General features: G+C 42.5%; 1 protein-coding gene across 14 annotated transcripts in view; it reads right to left on the bottom strand.

The window, feature by feature from the left end:
• Nucleotides 1-25,406, bottom strand: part of UNC13B (unc-13 homolog B) — a 228,072-nt gene that overhangs the window by 118,110 nt on the left and 84,556 nt on the right. Inside the window, exon 1 of one of the 14 annotated variants that reach the window (XM_080371264.1) lies at nt 1-25,406. This exon is cut by the window's left edge and continues 4,513 nt beyond it. The exons of the other annotated variants lie outside the window; for them this stretch is intronic. The gene's annotated coding sequence lies outside the window, so the exon portion shown is untranslated. 14 annotated transcript variants of the gene reach the window in all.

Here is a 25,406-nt window from a genome sequence, read left to right as displayed (position 1 = left end):
AAGCCACATCATCCAGCATCTCAGTTGAACTTCCATACCAAAGGCAATACCTGCCTATTTGTTTGTATTTGTAAGCTAAATGTCTAGTCTAAACAAATTCCCTCTTAGGCTGATTATCAGCTTCTTAAAGAAAATAAGTTTTAATTTTACAGAATTTTCAGGCCATCGGTCCATAAAGATTAGGATTTCTTTTTAATGTCTTTCTTATCTAACTATTCCCTCATGAAACAAGGTTGACCCAAGAAGTATTTGCTTAGGCTCTCTTTTTCCACCACTTACACAGTTTACCTTTCATTTGAGTGGCTAACTGGTGTTTAACACCAGAAAAACACTTTTATATCAATATTAAGATGTGAATCCTTAGAGAGACAGTACCTGAATTCAATGGCACCCAAGAAGAAGGGTTCTACAGCTGTGGCTCCACACATGCTGCTTGAGGGCAGCACACACGGATGCTAATTTCAAATATTTCCTAGCATATCAAACCCCAAGTACTAGGAGAAAAGAAGAAAAGACTACACGTGCTTGTGCAAGGATTTCCTCAGAAAGCTCATCATGCTTCCTTCCACATGCAGCTTTCGAGGCATCAGGAGGGATTAATGATCATTTTAATTTAAAAAAGAAATCGGTTCAGGCCAGAGTTCACTCTCCTTTATCTGCCGCAGCACTTAACAGCAGCAGTTTGTTACAGAGAACACTTTTTCCTACTGCACTTGCAGGACTGCAGCCATTCCAAAGCAGGCAGCTCAGTGCAAATGCTACAAAGCTGTCATTTTTATATATTTATATAGTGTTTGTGGTATATATATTTATGTATAGGTATATATAGATATGCAGAAATACTTAAGTAAAAAAAAAAATCGTTTATTTCAAATACCAGCAATATCTTTCCAGTTTGCCACAAGAGGGACAAAAGCTGTTTCCTCCCATGCTGGGAACAAGGCCAGAGCAGAACACGAGGACAGCAGCTCTGGCTCAGATGGAAGCCTCTCTGCCTTTCCCTACAGTGGGTGGAAGTGACTGGAAATCTCAGTTTCCACCAAAAAGCAAATCATTGCCCATTTAAAAGAATGCCAAGAAGCAGGTAAGAGAATCGCCCTCTGCACCTCTCCCACAGGCTTCGTTCCTCCATTCCCTGCCTTCTGCCATCCCAGACCCATGCTCTGACCTGGAGCTCTGGGTATCTGCTGGCCCCACAGGGCATCTGCACCTCCTGCTAGGGTCCTTCATTCCTCTGCTCCACCCAGGGTCAAGCGTGTGCTCCTGTTCCCCTCCATGGCTCCAGAATAGGTACTCTGCACTCACTTGTCCCCTATAAATATCTCTTATTCCTCTAATGTTGTTTGTATGTTAGGGTCATGCTTCCTTGTGGCACAGACAGGCAAAGTGACTGTGCAAGTGAATGCAGGTTCAGCGGGGGGGCAGGGAATCTAATCTGGATGCAAACCCTTCCTGCAGTCTTTTTCTCTTCCAGAATCACTCCAGGAGTCACATTAACACGTAACAAGAAAACAAGTCTTTAAAGAAAGCATATTTGCATCCTGGTATCCTGCCAGATCCCGCAAGCCCTCAATGACTACACAAGCTTTATTCTGACTGCTTTTTTAGCAGGCTTTTCTCTCCAGGAGAACTCCACGCTCGGCTCAGCACAGCTGTCTCTGCATGCGCAGACTGAAGCGCAGCATGCACGGGTACCATCATTTCTACATTCCCCAACTTCCCGAAAGGAAGCCAGGCTCAGGCTAAGCAGGAAGAAGACATAGCTGGCTTTACTTGGGGGTATTAGGGTTGTTTTGCTATTCGCATGAGGACAAAGTTAACATACTAATATTTTAGACAAGGGAAACAGGTGAACCGCCACAAACACTGCACAGCTTATTACCTTGTTACTGAGCAAACTTCTGAAACATCCTTGCATACATGAATATTCCTCTTGATAAACGGATTTGCCATGACAACAGGAGCAAAAGCACGGCATACCAGCACCATAAGAAAAAAGAACATGAGAAATCCCATGAAGGGATAAAATGCAGTTATGAGATCTCTGCTCATCAGCTAGGAATCAGTCATACTTTACACTTACAGCACTCTGGGGAAGGTCAGGCTCTCACCAAAGCCGGGACAGCTGGCTGCAACCCCCTCTGCCACAGAAGTGGCAGCATCTTCACTTCTGTGAGCCACCGGATGAAGATGGTTCAAAACCAGGCAGCACGGCGGTGCCCTCAGCACTGCCACGCACAGCAGTGAGCTGGCTGCAGCCGAGTGGAAGAACAGCAGGTAGAGCACAACCCCTATGTCCACTAAACCTCTGCTGAAATGATGTAGGTTTATCTTACAGAATGATAGAATCTTTTAGGTTGGAAAAGATCTTTAAGATATCAGATCCCACTGGTAACCTAACAATGCCAGTCCTTCACTAAACCATGTCCCTACGCGCCACACCTATACATCTTTTAAATACGTCCAGGGATGGTGACTCAACCACTTCCCTGCACAGCCTGTTCCAATGCCTGACAAGCCTTTTAACTGGTTGTCTAGTTTTCACCACACTAAGGGAAATACTGAGACACCTTTACCCCACACCATCATGTGAGAAGGTGTTCGTACCCCAGGGTAGATGTGATGTTCAGAGTCACCAGCAAAGAGCTATAAAAACAGTTAACTATGATAAAAAAAATTTCACGGCAGCCTCTCTGGCTATCAACTCATGCCACCACTAAGTGAAGTAATTTAAATTAGATTATATTTACAGTCCACACAAAGTGGTATTGCACTACCTGCCCTAGCAATTACATTAGGAAAAGTGACGAAATGACTGAGAAATGGTGTTTCTACATTACAAAGAACCATTTAAACATGAAGAATATCAATAACTAAAATGCAGGACATTCTGGGAAAAGAAAGGTTTTGGCATTAACAAGATAGAGAAATCATGGCTAAGGCTGCCATAGCAACATCGCCCCAGCACTCTGCATGCTGAAACATCGACTCCTCCTGGGAATATTACAGCATTTTTAAACACGTTAATTGCTGAAAGAATCCTAACAACAAGGCTTAACAGAGATATGAAGGGTTACTGCCAGCTTTACTGATGTATGACTTCTGGAGGTGAGCATGCAATTTTCTAATTAACATAATTAGATTTAATTTGGGGTTGGATCATACCTAAACATGGCATTATTGCTTGCTTCTGAGAATGTGCCTCTTTTCAAACCTTCTCCCGATAATTAACACAAGCTCTTTTCAGTCCTGGCATGAATGATCAGAACAAGAAGGTACTAAACTGAGCAATCCTGGGCAAAGAGCAGCAGGACTGAAGAACACAACCTACTCTTGAAAAACCTGTTCACCTCAGGACATTTCAGCTAAAATTAAGGTGCAGAAGAGACACATGGCACTTCACAGGAGGTTAAAGAGGAAACACATCCATACCATTGAATAGATGGTAGCTACAAAAGGATGAAAGTGATTTTAAAAACAAAACAATGTGAACAAAGAAACTATTTCACAGTCCCTCAGTAATCCTTTCATGGTTCCTTTGCAGACATGCCTCAACCTAGGTTCTGGTCCAGGAATTACTGTGTGGTTTCACAACCACATTCCCCACCCCTCCCACACACCCCTGGCTTTTAGAGCCTTCTGAAATTTTTAAGCACTTCCAATGATGTTTTCCTGGTTTCATCTGTACCCACAGGTCTGTTTCAATAAAGCTGAGCAAAAACTGTGTCAGAACACTTCAATGCAGACATCAACGACAGCCAGCCTTCCCACCTGTCACATTTTAGAAAAAACACACTTCAGATCTTTCCAAAGCAGTTTGATAGATGTGACAAAAGGTCAGGTTCAGCCAGTCACCCCCCCATGATGAAAAACTGACCCAGTGAACACTGCATAGTGGCTGAATGAATTACACAGTTCTGCACCTCCCACATCACATTTACTTCTTACCTTTTACACCAGGTCGTTCAACTGAGGCAAAACACACCTCTGAATAATATTTTGCTGTACCAGCAAGTTATCAGTGTAGCTATAAAGTGAAGGAACAGTAAAAATCTCTAAGTGTGAGGGCAAAACACCCACCCAAGTGTTGTGAGTGCATTCACCAGTGTAAAAAAATCTGTTGCAAAACAGCATGAAATTAAATTAATGTAATTAAAGAGTATCACTATGTAGTAGAGCAAGGAGACAGCACACGCTGCCTTAACTCGTTAATACCACCTACAGACACAGGGGACACCACAAAAGTGGTGCTAAGTGTGTCTCAGCCTTCTGTAAAATGGGACTAACGTCGGTCATCCACCCAGCATCACTTCTGTGAGCACAGATGGAGAGGCACTGAGATGTTCAAGTCTTTTAAGTCCAGCTGTCTTGGGAGCCCTCAGAGAGCCTCAGCAGCAGCCAGCCCTGCCATTCTTCAAGAGGTGCTTATTCCCTCTGCAGCCACATCCTTTTATCACAGCTTTTTCTGCAAGCTAAAAGTAGCAGCGGCTGGCACAGCGATGCACCGGTTACAATAACAAATGAGGTCTGTCATTACCTGGCTGCCAAGAAAAGGCGGCACCCAGAGACAGAAATAAGGGTTGTCCCCAAGTGCAGAGGGAGGCACAGGCTGAAAACTGCCGACTGTGGAAGTGCAAGACTCATGCCTAGCTGGCAGCAAGCTAAGTCTAAGGCATCTACCTAGTTCTGAGACTCTCCTGTGCTCAGAAAAAGGCGAAAAGAATAATTCACTACCAAAAAAAAAAAACCACCAAAAAAACCCCCCAAAACCCAACAAAAAAACCACATCAAAAAACCCAAATCAAAAAAAAAAAACCAAACAAACAAAAAAAAAAACAAATAACCCACACCTGCTTCTATCCTTCTTATATAAGTTACTTCACTCCTCAGTAGCAAATACAAAACCTGAGCAGCAGCAATCAACAGTTTAAGAGCAAAGTGAGAAGCAGTTAAGCTCAATAGCCCCCTTTTTACCAGAGCATGGGGTGGGGGTGTGTGTGTGTGTGTGTGTGTGTACACAGCTGAATCAATCAGTAAATGGAATACCCATGACAAACTAAAGGACAAGTTGTTCCTTAGAACAGATTTTTCCCAAATCAGGATCCTAAGGACCAAGTATTACATCGAACAGATGAGCCAGAAGCAAGAACCAACTTTTGTTTAAAGGGAACAGTACCAAGAACTGAAACACAGTACTGGAGAGCTGGCCTGCCTTGGGATCAGAACTGTAGAAATATCTGCTAGGCTTTAGGGAAAGGTTTCTGATTATTCAGCTACCTCTAACCAGAGAGCAGACAGCACTACCAGTACTTCTGATTTCCACGCATCATTATGAAAACACTGAAGGATGCTAAGAGCTCTGCTTAGGCTACCAGAAACAGAACATGCTGAACCTTTCCTCTACTTGTAATTCAATTTACAACCCAGTGTTGAAGAAAAACAGTGAACTCTTCGAGCACTGCATTTCTCACAAGAACCACCAGGAAACACTCATCCCTAAGAATTTTCCCAAAACTGATTACTCACAGAGGAGGTCTGGAGCTACTTTTCAGGTAATGCTGCCTCAGCTCACAGGGACACTCAGGCAGGGGAGGGACAGGTAGCACTCACCAAGACAAGGTGACGGGTTAGGAGATCTAACTTCTGTTGTCAGGGCGGTGCCAGCACAGCTGCGATGCAGACTGGTGCTACATGATCTTGCTCACTGTTCCTGACCTGTCCTGCACTCCTTTAGAGCAGACAACTCAAGCAGTGTTCAGCCAGGCTGGGTGACGGCAGTGTAGGCAGCTGATGGAATAATTAGGGTTTTCCAGCTCATGCTGCTAAACTGCAGTGCGCTCGCGCTCGGCAACAAAAATCCTTCTGGGCTAACCCTGCAGCTTTACTTCTATAAGCTTTCTCCTTTTCATCTTGAGGACAGAAGACCTTAGCATTCTGTATTTAGTCTTGATGTTTATCCCTCAAAGGCTTGCTCCATTAGCAAAAGAAAGCTGCCCATATAAAAGGAGTGAAAACTGAAAAGATATCTGAAAGTCACACCATCTGGTCTGATTCACGAGCTTGTACAGCACCCTCACCACTCCTGCACGCCAGTCATTCCATCTCATCTCATCAACTCACAAGCTTCCCAGTACAGGGAATCAGGCCAATAAATACTCTGGGTTAAAAGCAAGCCTATTTTATGTGACACTTAAGGAAGAATCAAACCAGTAATTTAATTACCTCAAACTATTTGCTTTTCAAGTGTTTAAATTTAAATTATCCCCAAATCCCTTTCCCTTTAACTCTTCTTCACATAGTGATTTTGATGTCAAATTCCAGCCGAGATACAAAACCTTTTAACAGAAAAGTACGAGAAGTAAACAGACAAAACCTCAATTATACTAGCAATAAGACATATACAATTAGTGTCTAATGGGTGAATACAAAGCCTAAGAAATAGAGCATACAAATGAACATACTAAGAGTAAATTGTTTTTAGAAAGCACATGTTTAAATCCAGTCAGCTTCCAATAGAGCTATTGTATTGCTGAAGTAAACACACACACACACACACAAGCCCACTCTAAAAACAAAGACCTATTCTCCTTGGTTGCTGTCTACTTGCAGTTTATACCCAGCAGTTCATTTATTCCAATCATTCACTTACCTTGCTGCTTCAAAATAAAAGGTTAAAATGTAAAGGAAATATATAGAATTAATAGAAAACTACAGAATACAATAGCTTGTTCTCATAGAAAAGACAAGTCCTGAAGAATTCCTAATCTTGTTAAAGGTACACAATATAATGAACTTTCACTATGGAGATTATCAACATATTGTTGGTGTCCCATCTCAGGTATCAGGGAAAGCAACGTTAAAGGCACCGAGAGTATCCTGCTCCACAGCAGCACTAGGATGAGAAATCACATAAAGTTGAAGGCATGTTTTGAAGGGGTAAAAAAAAAAAAAAATATTAAAAAAAAAAAAAAGGCAAAACAGCTACTAAAAATCCAAAAAGCAAAAAACAGCAGAAGCCAGTGAATGCAAAAGCCAAAAAAGCAGAAGTCCTGTCAGCTTCCAGGAGTATCCCTCAACAGACGTTATTCAGTTCACCAGCACAGTGCATCTCTTCCCTTTCACAGGCAGTACCAAGTACAGTTAAAACTTCATCCTTCTCTTCAGTTGTGACTCAACAGAAAATATTGTACTTCAGAGGCAGAGAGAAAGCTGTGCAGCTATTGCTACTTTACTCCTCCTCGTCAGCTGCTTACTGCCTAGCTCCTCACACACGCAGCCTCCCTGCCTCACTCACGCACCAACACTCCTCGCCTCAAAATGATTCTCCACTTTATTATCCATTCAGAAGAAAATACGAACTGATGGAGCCAATCTGACTAAAGACAAAACACACTGCTTTGGCATTGCAAGAGCAGGCAATACAGTGCAGCGAGCTGATCTGTGCTGGAAAAGCACTGTGCCCGACTCCTGTCATCCTGCAGGGCTATGGAGCAGGGGGGCTGGGGAAAAAAGTCCAGGACTCAACATAATTAACCAGCTCCAAGAAGATTCTTTGCCCAACTCTGATATAGATGTTTATTTTTATATCTTCTGTTCACCCCCAGACTAACCCGCAAGATTCAACGATGCCCTCACTGAAATGAATCCTATCCAGTTTCCAAGGAAGACTAATACCAGTTCTGCTACAAGTGTGGGGGATTGAACACCCGTTGATCTCGCATTTCCCAAAAATAAAAGTCACATTGTTACATAAAAGAATGACTGCAGAAGTGCTGTGCACAGAATCAGATCCACTCACGTTGTACCGACACTTCTCTCCTGGGAGTGAGCAGCAGCAGGCACTCATCCTGCAAGAAGTGCCTGAATGAAAGGCACTATTTATTTGCCCCACAAGCTGCTCCAGGGGCATCCAACACACCGCTGATAATAAAATATTCCTGGCCAGCTGATCCATGTTCACATCCTCCTTTTCACAAATGCTCCTTTCATCCTGTCCCCTTCTTCATGCACCGAACACATGCACCCACCTCCCTCCCAAATGCTCTTTCTCTGTCTTCAACACCAAAGGCACTGAATGTGAGCTGTGCACATTCCCTGATCTTGTTCAAGACAACTCACTGCATATTTCAAAACAAAGTCTTTTCACAGTGTGGGGTGGGATTTTGAAGAGGCCTATGACTTAGCTGTGGAAATGCCACTATCCTCCCATCTGCTCAAATACCTCCTACCTCCTCATGAGCCAGCCTTGCTGTGAATGATACTTCCCCTCCAATCTCTTACCTATACCGATACCAACTTTTATCCACCACTTCCTTCACAAGCCTCACTGTGCTCCCAGCCCTGCCCTTGCTGCATGGGATATTCTCTTAGCACCTTCTACCCCCTGGTCCCACAGCTCCATCCCAGCACCTCACTGAAGTGTCGGCTGACAACAACCAGGCTGATGTCCCCATCAGTTCATTTGTTTGATGGACGTAAGCACAAGTTTTGCATACAGGTAGGCTAATGCCATGCTTCACAATACTTTGTCTCAGCAGCACCACTGGTAACAGTACCCCAGCTGCTCTTTCCCTGTAGCACTGTCCCCTACATCCAGGCACAGATTTCGGATCCCGTGTAAGGCTGGTGGTCGCTTATATCCTCCATCCCTCAGAAATCCCCTCCTTTTTTTTCCCCCCGCTCTTTCCCTTTCAGTAGGGGCAGGGACCATAGGTCAGATTTTCAGAAGTGCTTTATCTTTAAATGATTTTAAGAGTCTGACCCCAAGTTTCTCATTATATGTTTGCACCCCACCAGAACAGGGCTCCTACCCAACTGAGGGCACTGAGTTCCACTGCAATGATTGCTACTAAACATGCCAATTACAGCATTTGAGCTCAGAGCCAAAGCTCTGTATCAAATTCATCCACATAAGAATGAAGACTGCCCAAGTGAGAAAATAAAAATGGCAATCCAGGATTTGCACAGCACTTGGTATCTTCAAAGCTCTGCATATGAGTAAGACAAAAAAGATCTTGCCAGGGGTCTCTTTCACACCAACAGCTCTAAAAAAAATACTAATCATCTGTCAGACAACACTCTCTTATTCGCATAAAATCTCTATAGCACCTGAAGATCCATTAGACAACCTCCCAAGATTTTACAAACCTTACTTTTTCCAAAGATCCTACTACAAGTGGAACCAATGTCATCTCGCTATCACTGCCTCTGTGCTTCACATCTCTTCCTTCCTTGGTCTTTGCCCAACCCTGCAGCCATCAACACCAGACATTAGCACATCCAAGTCCAAAAACGCACTCCAGCCAAACACGGTCCTCCAGCTGCAGCTCTTAAGACCCAAAGAGCCTGTGCAGTTTTCCAAGAACTGCCACCTAAAAACCCAATACTTCCACAGCTGCTCTATAGGAACAGGAACAGAAAAAAACATGGAAAAGGTAAGCAAGTCTCACTAGACAGAGACAGGAGACATCGCTAATGGAGGTCAGGAGCAACGAAGTGCTGGAAAATGTCATGGCCCTGACCACAGCTCACAAGGAGCTGGAGAGGAGCTTGTGGTGGCTATGAAAGGACAAAAGCACAGGTCCCCTCAGAAGCAACGAAGATTGCACCTTTCATTTAAAACCCTTACCTAACACACAGGACATTGTGACAGGCTCTGTTTTTCAGGGATATTTTGTTGACTGAAATAATTAAGGTAACTCAGTATGGGGAAAAATAGGCACAACTTCCACCTAAAAAAAGCCTACGAGAAAAAGTGCACTTTACCTTAAGGTTCACTGAGTTATTTGCCTTCTACTAGAGAAATAAACTTCCACTTAAAAATTTAAATACTTCTTACTGTGATTTTTTTAATTCACCAACAGATTTTAATTTTAGGTTGAGCCAGCAGGGAATTATTAAAACTGATAAAGTCAGGCTCAGCTATATAGGCCAAATGCTTTGATGTCTGCGAGGTATACATTACCCTTTCTTCTTTTTTAATCCTCATTATCTATTTCATTCCAACTTCCTGTAAAGTACTGAATTACTGATAAAATTGTAAAAGTAAGCAATTCCTTCACGAGCACGAGTGGATTAACCAAAGGAAAATGAGTACGCTTCGAGCACAGGTCCTGCTCCTCCTTCTCCCACACTCACTCCCCTTCTCCCTGCAGGAAGACGAGCAAGAACACTTCTAGTGTCACTGCTCTTAGGGAAGCATAAAATTGGGTGGCTAAGTAAATTATAGAATAAGGATGTTACACATAGAGATGAAACAAAGAGACAAGAAGGGGAAAAATTCAAGAGAGAACAGGGAAAAGTCAATGGAGAGAGCTTGTCTGGAACAGCGGGGATAAATTCTGTCCAACTCACACTCAGCTATAATTCATCTCACGAATGGCCTCAGAGATCTCTGACCCAAGAGCTCTCTAAAACAATTTTTTTTGTTTCACTGGAAGAAAAATAAACATCATTTGTCCCAAATGAAACTGCCTTCTGCATCTCCCTAAAGACAGTTCTCAGTAGAGTAGTTTGTGTTCAGTGCTGCATTAGACCATAGAAGTTCAAATACACGATACAAAGTTTATCAATTGATTCAGCAGTGAAAACATGCTATTCATTATCTTCTTCAAAAGCCACAAGAAGATCAAATCCATTAGCAGTTTAAAGACAAAGTGTTAATGAAAAAGCAGTGAACTCCTGCTGTTTGACAGCTGTCCTCAATGAACGCCACACTTTGAGGAGCTGTGCATCACCACAAGCTAAGCAGTGCTGCTGAGACAGAAGCCTGGAAGACAGGAGACTGTATATTCCAAGGTATTTAAAACTACCCTGTCAATGCCATTTCTGTCATTACAATAGCTCCGGAACACACTTAGAAAATATATGCTTAAGATGTTGCTTTCAGATGAAAGAACAAGTTGGGTTTTTTTTAAGAAAGTGTCAATCAAATCACTATTCTTGTTTTCCCCTTAGGAAAGGGTAAGGCAAGGTGCAAGGGCAACCTACAAGCTCAGAAGGGAACAAAGGCACAGGTACCTCCTACAGCCCCTTGAGCGCCTTGGAAACTGATAATGGCCAGACATTAGCCTCAAAACACTTGAAAAAGAAAGGAAGGAAATAATCTTCCCCAAAGCCCCAAAAGTTCTCCCCCTTGAAAAAGGTTTTTTTCCTCCAATAAAAGAAAAAGTTGAATTATTTGGTTTATAGGAAGGCAAGAAGAATAGCACTGGCACACTGAAAAAACTGCTGAAGACAAGAGGTATTGTGACTGTTTACCTTCCAAAGACAGGCAACAGACGTCTATTTGTTGTGAGTAGGTGAGACCAAATCGTTGGCTGACTTGTCTTGGTAGGAAAGATGTTTACACTCCACGTGTTAAAATCATTTGACTATAGGGATGCCTGATGAACCCTGAGACATAAACATTTCTGAACTAATAGAAGGAAAGACTTTCACACAGCTTGGGAATATAGGATATTTCCAAGGCCAAGAATGTAGTAAGATTCAAGGAGTGGGATTTTTATGTTAATGAAAAACTGAATTAATGTAGCACTAATGTTTTTGCAGAGCTATGAATCTTTACACTCCACAGTTTAGGCCAATCGTTATCAGGCAAGGATGCATCAGAGCTGCCTGCAGTGAGTCCTCCCATCTCCTCCTCTCCGATGCTGCTGCTGCCACACCAGTCAAACACCCCTCCAGGGGCTAGAACACATCTAGTCTGATATGGGAATTCTTAAGGTGCAAAATCCTTAAGGGAGTGTTGGTCAGGTCAGTTAGAAAAGCTCAGATTTAAATCATCCTCCATTTGACTTGTGTATAGTCATCAGTGTCACTCACAGTGACAAAGCCTTCCCTAAGAGATGTGAGGCAGCCCTTTAAACACACAGGGTGAATCTGCCTGCCCCTTCCTTGTTTCCCTAAGGATGTTGGGATGTTTGCACTCTTGACTTTTGGATTACAAACCCAAACACTATCAGCCTCAGTGCTTCACAGAAAAGGCCATTTTATTCCTCACCCAGTAAGTTCCAGGCACTTCAGGGCACAAACAAGCCTTACGTCCCAGAGAGCACACAGCTTTCAGAAGCTGCTGCCGGGACAGTGCCAACCCCACTCGTCGCAGCCCCCCAAAATCAGAATCAGACTTCAGAAGCAGAGTTGCCTCACGCGACAGGCTCTGGGGTAGCACGCTGTCTCCATGTGCCCCAGCAACGACAGACACAAAACCTTTCCTTAACGTGCTCCTGAAAACAACTGAATGCCCCCCGAACTCTTGTCCTGGGTTTTAGCTGCCCAGCTGCAAGCACGGAAGCCCTTCTCTAGCTGGACTGTCATTCCCCATTTTCAATCAAGAAGCACAAGTAGAAGACGGACTCTTAGCAAATCTATGCTGCCATCTGCAACTCAGGCGACTCAAAATTTTGCCATCTGGGTGCCGCCGTTCCAGAAACAACTATTATACTGGCTTTTAAACCAGAGTCAGTTTGAATACCTTAGGTCAACAGGCAGCGAGAAAGCAGAGAACATTTACAGCAGAGAAAACTCTCCCTCTGCTGCTTCCTCCTTCAAATTACATCTCTTTCTCTCCCTCCTAAAGGCATCCAAAACATAAGGACTGGATACTTCATGAAATTGAAAAATTCTAATCAATGTCTTAATTGCACATCTAATTAAATAATCAGGATCACTAAAATGCAAAGGCATCTGAGCACAGACATGTGCTGGGGGTGGAAAAACCTGAAATTACTCTCAGTTAGAGCTGTAATTGCTTTTTTGATCAAGAAACCTCAAAAGAAGAAGTTGCACATGCTGTGAAATGTAGACCTCAGGTAGATATAACAGCCTTCAAACATGAACTAGCTGAGGCAAGCACAAGGGAAGTAAACTATTCAGCATTTCTGTTGCAAATACAGATAAATAACAGGCTTAACTTGCAGCAATGGAAAGCTAGGTTAGACATCTGGAAAAGCTTTTAATCATAAGTGAGCATGGACTTCCTAGGGAGGCTGCAAGATCTCTTATCGCATAAGGTTTTAACAAGAGGGAGTACAGGCATTTTTCAGGGATGCTTTTCAGGAAGACGGACAGTCCAGTTAACCTCTTCACATATTGCCTGGGTCTCAGTTTTATTGCTCCTTACCTGTATCGTTCCAGAACCTATCTCAGGTAGGAAACTACATGGTAACACACATAATGCTACCAGGCATTAATGTGAATTACTCCCCACAGATGGTCTGCACGACAACCCAGCTGCCCAGCACACAACGGCTTAGCTCACGCGCTGCAGAGCATGTTTTCCTATTTCAGCTTGACAGTGAGAACCCAGAAATGGTCTCTGACAAAACTGTTTGTGTATTCTGCAAAAGGTAGGTCCGACACATAAGGATTTGGCTACAGGAGTTCAGCGCCCTGAGCCCACAGGGTAGGACCCAGTACAAACTTAAAGAGGATTCTTTCTCTGGTTGGAGGTAAAACCCTTTCTCTGTAAGAAGAGAGGGTGTTCTACTGCTTGTTGTACAAGAAACTATGTAATATTGTTCAAAGCACAATTATGCACAAAGATTATGTGCATTATTTATTGTATCACAACCAGGCCCTACCACTACATGCAGTTGCATCACTGTTACGTGCAGTGGGGGCTAAGGAGTGTTCTCTCGTTTACCAACATATTACTCAAGTAATTCCACCATTAATTGGTGTTTTCATAGCACACCTGTGAAGTGAAAAAATACCCATTACAATTGAAGAATGAGGGCAGAGTCAGGTCAAGACTTTCTTCTCTGTTTGGACAGTCATCTCAAGATAACAAACCCCTGATTTTTCAGAGTACTTGTCTGGAGCATATCAGACACTATGAAGTCTGGCTTCCAGCTACTCCTCTTACTGTTCTGATGGCTTATTTCCAGAATCTTAAATCAAATAACAAGGAATCAATTCATGGATCAGAGGGAGAGGCAATGGAAAAAAACCCTTTTCAAAAGCCAGCATGGCCTCTCCAGCATCACTTAACATGGCAGAGAACAGCAACTAATTACCTTATGGAGCAATGCCCTGCTACCTGGGCTGACAGATTGCGTCCTCTACCAGCACTTTCTTCCTCATTTGCCACAGATGCACCAATTTTCAAAACGCAGGGAAAGAATCTTTTTTACTACCCTACCTTTGTCTTGATGACTCCTGGCTTAATATGCTTTTCTCTGCAGGTAGGAATAATTTCATGTACTTATATTTCCTGCACAAAGTAGCTGCTGATTAATGAACCAAAATACCCCATAAATACCTGTTATAAACTACATACAACCTCTCTCAGTCTCTGAGGACACTGATAGTGTAGGCACTGAACAGAAAAAGAGTGGCACTGCCAGACCATAGCTCTGACAAAGCTGACCCCAGTGATCACGCCTATATTGATAAGCCCAGACACAGCTTTCACGCCTCCAGTAAAGGCACTCGACAAGCTCTACAAAATGGGCATGAATTAACAGGGTCTAGAAACCCAGGCAGTCTGCTGCCCTGATTACGAGGGACAAGGGAGGAAATTTAAGGCAAAAAAATAATACGGCTGGATTTAGAAAGCCTCTGCAACGGGATGAAAACTGCACTACAAAGCAGGCTTTGATTACATTGGTGACCTAAGTCAAGTGACTGAGAAGCCAGTTAGCCCCTTCAGCAAGTCTGTGATGGGAGGGACAAGCACAGTTTGACCAACACACACAAATACTGAGCAGGGATGGTGGGGGGTCATTCCAGTAGCTGCTGCCTCTGCTCTGTGCTCTCAGGTCTTGGAAGCCACTCCACCTTCACCAGAACTGGAGCAAGGCAGATGTAAAGACAGGATGAAAAAGGGATGATTCTAGCAGCTGTACAGACTTCTACATTAACTAGCAATTGCTACTGCAAGCTAAAAATAGAGCAACTTAATTAGGATGAGTGACACGTATCCATGTCACAAAATATGAAGGAGAGTGGTACTTGCTTAAAATTAAGTTCCTTAAATTAGGCATAACAAAATTCAGAGTGACTACACCAGCCAATCTATAGGTATTTGTGTAGACAAAACTGGATGCTTCAAGTACCTGTTATATGAGATACCATAAAAACACTTGCATGCTGCACTAGCACGATACACTGAATAAAAATAGAAAAATTTAAATAAATAGCAATAGAATTTAGCACTCTCAGTTTCTCAATAACAGTTTCTAAAAAATGTGTGTGTTATCTTAAAATACAAGGTGAATATTGACTCATTAACAAAAATAAGAAACAGATGGAAACACAGTTAAAATAAACTGATCTTTTACATAAAGATATCTCTATTTGTATTTTGTATATTCTTGTATGCAACAACCTAAAGTATTGACCATAGTGAGGGTAAATAGATAAATCAGTTGAAGGCTAAATCTAAACTCCCTTCTAGCTGGAGAGCTCTATTATCTCCTTTTTAGTACATATCACCGGTTTTGTCTTGATAGTCTGTTGCTTTTCAAGCTCTCCTGGAAAATAATTTTCCAGTGTTAGCTTTTTAAAACTTCTAATTAATATAGGTTCAATTGAAATTTACTGTCTAAATAAGCAACTGAAATTCCATGGGGAATTTTTATAATCTCATTTAAGAACAAACCTGTTTACTAACTACACCACATTTTCTGAAACTGTTACCACTTGATGATTTGTCAGAAAACAAAATTATACCTATGACAGGTTCATTAGGCATGAGTCACTAATAACTACCATTCTTCAAGAGAACCCTCACACAGTCTAACATCCTTAATATCTACTGCGTAACTGCATAGAAAAGCCACCATCCAAGAGGGGCTGCAATATGATTTTGACAATTTCACTTCAGTGACAGCACTAAGTAGCAAATACCTCTCCTACACACCTTCGGTCATGCTCTGAAACCCACAGGGTCCTGCAAGGCAGCACAGCTTAGCAGCAAAGGCAGGCGGGTGCGCAGTGTGAGCACAGCACGGCCATGCTATGAAAAATAGTTACAGAGGCTATGGTCCCACGGACATTTCTCACAGCCTACTTAGAGGCTTCCTGCATGACAAAGTCCATTCTTTGCTCCCACAGGCGACTGTCACATAATAGCTTTCATAAACAGACCCATTTTTAGATTAATTAGAAACAGAAAGGGCAAAGAAACCCATTTGGAAGCTGTTCACTAACAATTAGAAAAATTGCTTTCTGATTTCTAGCCTGAGTTTGTTCATAACCAGCTTATATACCCTTCTGTTCTTGCACTAACATTAACCTTTAGCTTAAATAGCTGTAAACTTGCCAATATTTACTCCCATGCTCTATTAGTACATGGCAGCAACATCCACTCTCAATTTCCAGTCTGCTGAACTGAGCCATACATCTCACACATCCTCAGCACCTCCCCTCCCAGGACTACCCCAGTGTCCTCTCTCCCACTTCTAGAACGTATTCTTTGATTTTTGCAATAGTTCCCACCTTCTCCAAATCATTCGCTGGTTTCCCACATGGCGTATTAGAAAAATTATGGAAAAACAGGCAGATGAGACCTACTGCCCACCTGGTCTGTCACAGCGTAGCAGAAAGCAGCATGAAATTAGTGTTTTTACTATTTCCCATTTGACAGGCAGTAACACTTTCTTTCCCGCAGCAACACTTCCTTTCCCAATTATTTCCACAGCCGTGCCAGCGAGGGCTGACTAAATGAGTCCATAGTTACCCAGAACAGCCCTTCCTTCCCTCTTCCTGATCCAACGTGTAAGCGTGGCTTAAACAGGATCCTTCTGGTTTTAGCAGGATACTCCCATTGGCCAGAGGGTAGCACCAATGCTCACCCAGTACATCACCCTGCAAGCCTGAAGGCACAAGCTACTCCGTACAGCAAGGGACTTGCCGCCTATGGTGTCCCAGTAAATCAGCACTCAAACTTAGCCAGCCCTGCCAGCATCTGGTACCTGCACACTTGAGCTATGGTTGAAAAGCTCAAGCTGCCTTTGGGAGTTCACTCCAGCTTTATGCCTACATCATCTTTAGTTTTATAGCACACAAAGGATGAGAAGCTGTCAATGCACTTGGGAAATTCCCCCTGCAAACAGGTATCTGATACCCTGATGTTCTCAAGTGCCTTTCAGCAGAGGATGCACATTACAAACCCAGCTCACAGACTGCCAGGAAAGGCTGCAGACATTTCCTTACAGATTCAAAAGCCAAGGAATGGAAGAACTGCTTCTACCTTTTCCACATACAGGTTTCAAATGGAACCGATGAGGAAGCACCAAAAAGCCCTTTTGAAAGTGCCAGTGTTTAACCATCACAGCAATGGAAATGAAGCCACACCCTGACCCAGGTCAGGCTCATCTGATCAGTCCTCCACAATGTCACAAAATTCTTCAGACTCTAAACTTGAACTGACAGTAGACAACTTGTTGGTGGCCATGATATGCCCTAAAAATCCTGTCTGGGTGCCAAGAAAGGAGTCTGAATGCAAAGAAAGCTCTTGTATGACCTGGCAAAAACTACATCCTAATAGGCTGCATTCATTTGCTGTACCACAAGACCTTCAGATGGCTTGAAGTCAATAAATCACTGACATTAAAATGTGCAGAAAATCAAAATGCTGCTCTATTTTACATTCTACGTAGCACCAGCCAGAACTGGAGCTCTGCTCTCTTCAGGCATTACATTAAGCATTATTAACAGCATTTTTCCAAATGCTGCTTTTAGGTGGGGGTGGGGAGAGGGAAGAAATCATCTTACTTAAATCCAGATGCACAGTACTAGAAGATTCCAATTACAACAACCCTTACACAATTCCAAAAATTAGCTCAGAAGCATGCAAAGCAACCCTGCCCTACATCTAAACAAGTTGTGTAACCATGCAGCTTGGAAAACAAGAAACAAGTGAAAGAAAAACAAAAACAACACTAAAAGACAAAACTGCCATGTACCAAACCCCTTTTTCTGACCTACTGCCTTTTTTCTGTGAAGTTATAATGTTATTCAAAGCATTTGTTAACATTGCATGAATAGTTAACGCTTCATTTATGGTGCTTTCAGCCAGTGCTGGTTACCTTATCTTTTCCCCAAGTCTTGTGCTTTGTAAGCCGTAAGACCACTGCTATCTCTCTGGTGCAGCATTTCTTGTACATACTGCTTCATTAATACACAACTCTGGGAAATATCCCCTCCTCCCACACAAAGTCTTAAAAATAAGAGTGTGAAGTCTGGCTCTCCCAACAGCCAATGCTATTTTTAAGGGCTGCGTATGTGGCAGGTAGGAGTCCCCCCACCCACCTCTCCCATTGCACCCCTATTCTGAGCAGGAGGAACTAACTTACTCAATGCCAGATGAAGCTCTCTCAGTTTCTACTGATGAGCACCATGCCTGAGTGCCATGTTGAGGTGGTCAGGACACCACAGGTTTCTGTGTCCCACTCCACATCAGACACAAGCCTCTATTGACTGAGCACAGTGCTGTAATTCTTTCTGCCACTACATCCCCAATGCAAGGTGCAAAGAGGGGAGTTCTGCATAAGGTGGCAATGGTTGCCTCACCTCTAACATTTTTAGTGTTATTCTATTTCAGTATATACTATTTAGAGGACTTGGTCCACTCTCCAAACAGATCCGTGTTCCATTTTTTCCTGAAAGCTGCTGACAACTGCTGCAGCAAGTCCTGGGAAAAGACAAGCACTTGCTCGACAAAGCATTTGGAAGAGTCTTGGTACAAATGTGAAAGGAGGCTGGGCAGCATCAGACAGGGAAAAAGAGCTTACTGTAGTAGTTCATCCTGGTTCAGAGGTGCTCTGCACACCTGAACACATGGACAGTTCCTTCAGCCTGCAACACACACATCACTTCTGGAGGTAACAAACACAGGAACTGCTGTGACTGTATTGCCTAAGAGAAACGATGCCAAAGACAAAAAGGCAGCAATTCTGGGCATGCAGTCTAATTGGGAACGGAGGAGCTCTGCAAGACATAGGTCATCCATGCACACCGTCAGCCCGCTGCTGCCACCCACACCATGCTCTCTGGTCAGCAGAGGTACTCCTTCCGTGGAGAGGAAGGAAGGTGTCTAAGACACCTCTTCCTTCAGAGAACACCAACTTGTCAGAATCAGTATCTATTTTATAGGACCACAATACATTTGAATGGGAATATTTCTCTGGTCTAAGATGTCCAAACAGGGGGAGGGAGCACAGGGAAGTCATTCCCTAAAAGAGTGTTCCTGCTCAGCAGTCAACACACTTTTCAAAATCGTGGGAAACCTAGGTTAAAATCTCAGTATTACCCAGTTTAGATCAGGAACTAGAGTCCTATTCACCCTTTATTCCAGATATATTCCAGCTTAAAGTGCTGGTTCTTCCACAGAGCAGTCTCCCATCTGTCATATCCCAGTCAACATCAAAAAGTTAAAACCAGAAAGTCTAACCCCCTGCTCACCACAAAAAACTCCACACTTTGCAAAAGCAGCAGCCACTTTTCATCCAGCTTCACTCTAGAAGTCAAACACTTACACATCAAGTGTTTCAAATTAAAGAAAAAAAAAAAAAAAAAAAAAAAAAAAGGAGAGATATAATGGCAGGCTATTCATATGCATCCCAGTACTGTCATTATAACCTTACAAGCCAAAGAAGTTCAGCCAGGCTGGATTACTTGAACTTAACATGCAGTGCTGGCACAAAGTAAGAGATGCACCTGATAGTGAAGCATCACATGATTGTAAACTACATCCCAGATGTCGCACAAACACCTTCAGTTTATTTTTAAGAAAAAACAATGAAATAAACCTCAAAAGAAAATTACACTTGGATTCCCATTCAAAACTTTCATAAGAATTTTGAATTACAGATGTGCAGAATCTACAACACAAAACTGGAGAAGCAAAGCTATAGCCCTGAATACTATGGTAGATCAGGAAAGAAACAACGTCAGGATTCTTCGCTTTCCTGTGGAAGCTCCACCTGATCTTGCAAGCCTGCAGGAGGCTTGCAGTGACTATAATATAATATTATATAATTGCAGCGAATATAATATAATTATAGGAAAGTTAGCTACTCACTCTGCAAATCCTGTTATGACTAAGAAAATTCCCCAAGTTTGTTTGGGTTGTTTCTAACGAGCAACGGGAAGGCATGGAGGAACTCTGTTGTCACCGAAGGGGACTGATGTCCCTTGTACTGGGGAATACAGACCACCAACACCAAAACTGGTTTTTAGCAGAGGTGAATTGTAGTTGAGTGTCAGTATACTTGCAGAAAATCCTGTTAGCAACTGAACAGGCTGCTAACTGCTCTGGTCATTATGAAAAGCATCTCTGACCATCATGTTGCTCCACAAGAGAGCATCTATCTTAATTTTAGCATAACTACTTTGAAAAGGGCAAGCCTGCTGATTTTTCCCACTGGAGATAAGGTTATCAAAAAGCTACTCAAAAATCACAACAGCAGTGAATGAAGGCACTATTTTCTTGTGTATACAAGAAATAATTATCTCTTTGCTGTAACGTAACCGTTAACATTCATTGTAAAGCAGGTTAAACAACGATAGTAGGTCTTGGAGAATCTCAGTCAGGCTAAATAAGCATGCATTTTATTCCAAACAGATGTGAATATGCAGGTATCATATTTAAGACACTCAGAGATGAAGGGACCTTTTCCTCCTCTGATTACCGCATGGCAGCTGAACCTTTCCTCTCAGAGAGGCAACCAGAAGAGACCGCAAACACAGGTTGTTCAAGCACTGGGGAACTACCCTGCACTAAAATCTGCCTCAGGAAAGCCGTGAAGGGCTTTGAGCAGTCCCACAAGGCTTGACAGCCTGCCAACGCAGATGCAACACAGGGAAGTAAGATTATGGCATGAGGAGATAGCAGAACACCTCCACTGCTTTTGTATTTAAATGTTTTGTAAGTAATTATTGTTGTGCAATCTGTAAGAGATCTGAAAGCCACACGCCTTTTATATATAAGGTAATGAAGAAATCATTTTGCTGCCACTGTGAGCAAAGCCACCTCGCAACAGACAGTCTGCACTGCAGCTGGCAGGAACCCTCCGATCACACTTTACCTACACATACGTGACGCTGCAGGAACACCTCGGGTGTAGGAACAGCGATTTCATGAGCACCAGGGTGTTCTACAGATTCCCACCAACACAGATCCCTGGGACATTTAATCAGCAATGCTGGTATTTTGGTGGAGGTTAAATACAACAGGTAGAGAAGATGTTTAACTGGTTAAGTAGTTTTTCTGTATGAAGAGAAGTTTCTAGCAACTCTTAGAGTCACAGTGCTTCAGTTTGCTTCTTTGCCACTGTGTGGGAGGCTATGAAAATGCACAGCTTACTCATCTTCACGGGACTGAAAAGCTTTGTTGCCTAGGTGTCTTTTTAAGGGAAATAAAATGTTGAAACTATTGCATGGACTGCACTGCTCATGAGAGGCAGAAGGGGACAGTTTCTCACCTTTTGGTGACGGGCTCAAAGCAGGCACGTCCTCCGCTAGCCATCTGGGCTGGAGTATAGGACATGGTTTTACTGATCAGAGGGCCTGGATCCACATCAACTAGCAACTGAAACTGGCACCAGCTAGTGCCTTGCTGGTCTCCTCTATAACAATGGAAAACTGGAAAGGGCTCTTCAGGGCACCCCACAGCTACATAAGAAGAGAACTGTTGTGGTTTGCACCAATATTTTTCTTAAAATAAAAACAGGGCTTCACACTCCAAAATCACCAATGCTACACCCTCCCTGGGCCAGGGCTTTTAAATGCGAGACCCTCATGGTTCTGTTTGCAGATGCTTGATCAGAAGTGCCGACTGCTACAGGACATGGAAAAATAAGACTGAGGATAGGACTGGGTATCTGTAAGACTAGAGAACAGTCGTTTAGTACCCCCACTGCAGATGCTTACCATTATTCCAGAAAAATAAGGTAATGAACTACACCTGCCATCTCAGTATGTGATCTAGTCATGTAGCAGTCAAAAAGAACATGACTACTGACATTTAACAGGGACCGACAAACATTAAAACCAAAATAACTCAATATCTAGAAGAAGAAAAACCAAAGAGGCAACATTGCTCCAATGATTTTGTTTTTGCAATGAAAACAAGTAAATTGAGGTATTTAATCTCCTGATATAAACAAGGAAAATTATGCCTAAGACCTTTTTCCCCTGTAAATGAATTCAATATAAATTGACCCCACTCCCTCTTGTAATACTTAAATATACTTGAAAGAATTGGTAAAAGATGCAATATGATGACTTGACTGAATTTTTGCTCTTCTCCAGTCTGTCAATTCTTCTATGTTACAAAATCTCAGGTACACATCTGTGTGATTTTAAAAGTCAGCTGTGTCCCTAGCTGAAGGCTATTTCAGTTAAAGAGGGCTGCAAGGTGCCACTGAGGGACTGCAGCAGACAAGCTATCAATTAATCCCTCTTTGTAGACAAAGTTCTAAGTGTGAAGGTGAGAATTATTGAATCATTCCTCTAAGGGTCAAAACCCCCAGGGTTGATTCTGCCATGATTAAGTTTCCTCCTCACAAACACAGAAAGAGAACAAACAAAACAGCAGAAATGAAGAAAAAACCACGCAAGCCATGCTTAAGCTTCTTTAACATGCACAGTTACAAATTTCTATGACATTTTATAACTGTCCAGTCTTTATTAAAATACATTTCTTTGACTCATGGTGCTGTAGGATGCAGGTACCTTACTGATATGAATATTAATCTCTTTCCAGGTAGGAGGCTGAATTGCTCAGGGGATATATAATCATATCACATATGGGAATTTCTTGGGTGTCTTTTTTTTCTATCATTTAAATTTCAGCCAGATCATTAACAATTAAGAATCATAAGAACCATTTCAGCAGCCTATGTGAGAGGAATCCAGCAGTTCGGATCCATGAGCTGAAGCTCCATGTGTATTAATGAAATTATATTGCATGTTGAGGAAGGGAAACTTCGAAAAGAGCTGGAGGCATTGCTTTGAACATTAAGGACACAAGCAGCTGGTCCAAGCACTGGAACAAGAGAGAAAGCTCTTGAGAGCTTCTAGGCAACAATGGAAGATGGGAAGATGTTAATAGTTTGATCACAGAAATGAGACGTGACCTTTCCTAACTACCAACAGAACCACCTGGTTAAGACTATCACCACAGGGACCTTTAAAATCCTGATACCCATCTGGATACTCTGTACTCGTACCACTGACTCTCAAACAAGATCTAGGAATGAGCTGATGATGCACGAGGTACAGAGAGCAGACAGAAGAGATGCTCTTCTAGATTTGAGCAAAAGTACAGAAGAAATGAGGATGCAGTTGCATCTCAGAAAACTAACAGTCTTTCGGATACCTCAGAAGAAAAGGAATTAAGACAAGCTAGAAAAACACTATGTAATTCAAGAACACAGACTAATAAAAAATCAGTAACTAGAGCTCATGAGAAGCAGGCTTAAAGGACCAGACAGTTCAGGAAGCTGTTAACAGCCATTGAAACAGCATTAACAGAGAAAAATCACAAGCTATTGCAGTGAGGAAGGAAAGGACATACAATGAAAGACCTGTACCCCTCTTCAGAGGGCTTGAATACTCTTCATGTGGAAGTTTTAAGGACAAGCATGACTGTACAGGAAAGAAATCAAAAAGCCAAAGCACTAAATTAAACACCTAGCAGTGAACTCACAATATGACAAAAAACCCCTATGGCTGCTACTTGCAGCAAGACAAAGCTATCGTCAGATGGCATCAAGAAGACCGGAACATTTGATGCCTTAATTGCTTCAGCTCTTCACTGACAGTGACCAACTGCAGTCAGGCAGCTGACAGAGTATCGGGTTTTAAGAAAAGGAAAAAAAGGTTAGCGAGTTATAAAAAACAGTCCTCAGTAAAGGACAACAGATTTGAAAGTAAACAGAGAAGGTAGTTATTTCTAAGTCAGCTGGCCCTGGTAAGTCTTCAGCCTTGGGTACTGGGTTCCAAGGCTGACAATCACGAAGTGCTAAGAACTTGAAAAACAGGCAGTGGACTTGAGCACTTGAAAAGGGGAAAGCAAGCATTCGCTTTGCTTACAAAATAGGAAGAGGAAGACTTGGATAATTATGAACATGCTAACTTGACTGCCCACCCCTCCCCAGGAAATAAGACTGGACAAACAAATTATTTCAAATTTTCTAGAACATAAAAAGGAGAGAAATAACAGCAAGCATGGTTTCATCAAAAGTACAACTGTTGCCTTTAACTTCCTTCTGTGACAAGGTAAACTAGTTTTAGCGGTAGGAGTATAACAGTACAAGTTTCATATCCTGAGGTCTGAATAAAACTGCTAAAATAGATGCCAGCACACTGGAAAAAATTATACTCAGGACAGAGAAACTCCAGGAATGTATCAAGTAGGGTCCCTCAGGCACCTCTGGTAGCGCACAGCCTGCCAGCCTGGGCACTACACAACGTTTTCACATACAACTTGAAGGATTTATAAGCATGACAGATTGGGAAGACACAATGTGCTTAAGGAGTGAAAAAAACAATTCTGTAAGAACAAGTGCAATTCAGCTGTAATTCAATGTAAGTACAGGCTAGGTAGAAAGCTGACAAAGCCCTTCTTCAGAAAAACCTCAGGTCTAGAAAGGACAAGAAGCTAACTACGCATCAGTGTTAGTTTGTGATACAAAAGCACCATCACAGCAGGATACCAGATATCTTGGGGTATCAGGATCACAGTCTGGAAACAGTCTTCATTGCCCTGCAGAGCATGTGAGCAGGCTCTCAGCGAGGTTTCTACATTCAGCTTTGGACACTGCACTTCAGGAAATACAAAGAAAGGAGAGGGGGAAAAAAAAAACAACCAAAAACCCCAAAAGACAGGCTGATTAAAGAGTGCCTAAAAAAAAAAAATTCTGACAAGAAAAGGCTAAAAGACAAAGAGTCATTTAGTAAACACGAGAAAAGTGAGTAGGGCTTCGTGCTCTCTTTGCAGCAGCCCTTCACTACTCCAGAGAGGAAGGGAATCCATTCTGCTTCTTTACTACTTGTCCTAATCATAAGAAATAGATTTATACAGCACAAGTGAGATCTAGAGCAGAGGTCAGGAAAAGCTTTTGGGCAGTAAAGACAGTTGAGCCCTGGAGCTGGCTGCTGGAAAACTCCATCTGATGTTTTTGGTTTTAAGGGAATTTTCGATGAATAACTGTGAAAGTCATCAAGGCAAAGTAAATCATGACATATTGCTATCACAACTACACTAGTGTTTCTGTAACAGTCATCTCAAAGCATGTCTTCCTTCCAGCTCAGCAGAAGCACAAAGACTGATGCTGAACCACCTCATGGACCTCGTACTCTGTCAGAAAAATAAGAGAGAGAGATCCAGGGATAGGCATCACTGAACTTCTTGTCTCTTCTAGTATGTTTGTGCACTTGTTTTCCATAAGGCA

The sequence above is a fragment of the Falco punctatus genome (assembly GCF_963210335.1).
Source record: "Falco punctatus genome assembly, chromosome: Z".
NCBI classification, from domain to species: domain Eukaryota; kingdom Metazoa; phylum Chordata; class Aves; order Falconiformes; family Falconidae; genus Falco; species Falco punctatus.
This window is presented reverse-complemented; position numbering and strand designations above follow the sequence as displayed.